The sequence below is a fragment of the Aulostomus chinensis genome, chromosome 1 (genome assembly GCF_037954235.1).
Source record: "Aulostomus chinensis isolate RoL2024-O1b breed Wild chromosome 1, RoL_Achi_v1.0, whole genome shotgun sequence".
In the NCBI taxonomy this organism is placed as follows: domain Eukaryota; kingdom Metazoa; phylum Chordata; class Actinopteri; order Syngnathiformes; family Aulostomidae; genus Aulostomus; species Aulostomus chinensis.
In genome coordinates this window covers 9,154,668-9,155,949 of record NC_141320.1, presented here as the reverse complement: position 1 = coordinate 9,155,949, position 1,282 = coordinate 9,154,668, and positions in this window count along the sequence as shown.

The following is a 1,282-nucleotide window of genomic DNA, read 5'->3' as shown; positions in this document are numbered from 1 at the left end:
GTAGTAAGAATTGCTAATGAACTCAAAATGATGCAAACAGTAATGTAGTGATAGTTGCTAATAAACACAAAGTGATGCTGACAGTCATGTAGTAAGAGTTGCTAGTGAACTCAAAATGATGCTAACAGTAATGGAGTGAAAGTTTCGAATAACCTCAAAGAGATGCTGACAGTCATGTAGTAAGAGTTGCTACGAACCTCAAAATAATGCGACAGTAATGTAGTAAAAGTTGCTACGAACCTCAAAATATTGCGACAGTGATGTCGGAAGAATTGTTAATGAACTCAAAATGATGCCAACAGTAATGTAGTGATAGTTGCTAATCAACTCAGTGATGCTGACTGTGATGTAGTAAGTGTTTCGAACAACCTCAAAGTGATGCTGACAGTCATGTTGTAAGAGTTGCTACGAACCTCAAAATAATGCGACAGTGATGTCAGAAGAATTGCTAATGATCTCAAAACAATGCAACAGTGATGTCGGAAGAGTTGCTAATGAACTCAAGATGATGCTAACAGTAATGGAGTGAAACTTTCGAATAACCTCAAAGTGATGCTGACAGTCATGAAGTAAGTGTTGCTACGAACCTCAAAATCATGCGACAGTAATGTAGTAAAAGTTGCTACGAACCTCAAAATATTGCGACAGTGATGTCCGAAGAATTGCTAATGAACTCAAGATGATGCTAACAGTAATGGAGTGAAACTTTCGAATAACCTCAAAGTGATGCTGACAGTCATTTAGTAAGAGTTGCTAATGAACTCAAAATGATGCGACAGTGATGTCGTGAGAATTGCTCAACAACTCAAAATGATGCTAACAGTAATGTAGTGATAGTTGCTAATCAACTCAGTGATGCTTACAGTAATGTAGTAAGTGTTTCGAATAACCTCAAAGTGATGCTTACAGTCATGTACTAAGAGTTGCTACGAACCTGAAAATAATGCGACAGTAATGTATTAAAAGTTGCTACGAACCTCAAAAAATTGCGACAGTGATGTCGGAAGAATTGCTAATGAACTTAAAATGATGCTAACAGTAATGTAGTGATAGTTGCTAATCAAGTCAGTGATGCTAAAAGTAATGTAGTAAGTGTTTCGAAACACCTCAAAGTGATGCTGACAGTCATGTAGTAAGAGTTGCTACGAACCTCAAAATAATGCAACAATAATGTAGTAAGAGTTGCTACGAACCTCAAAATAATGTGACAGTGATGTCAGAAGAATTGCTAATGAACTCAAAATGATGCGACAGTGATGTAGTAAGAATTGCTAATGAACTC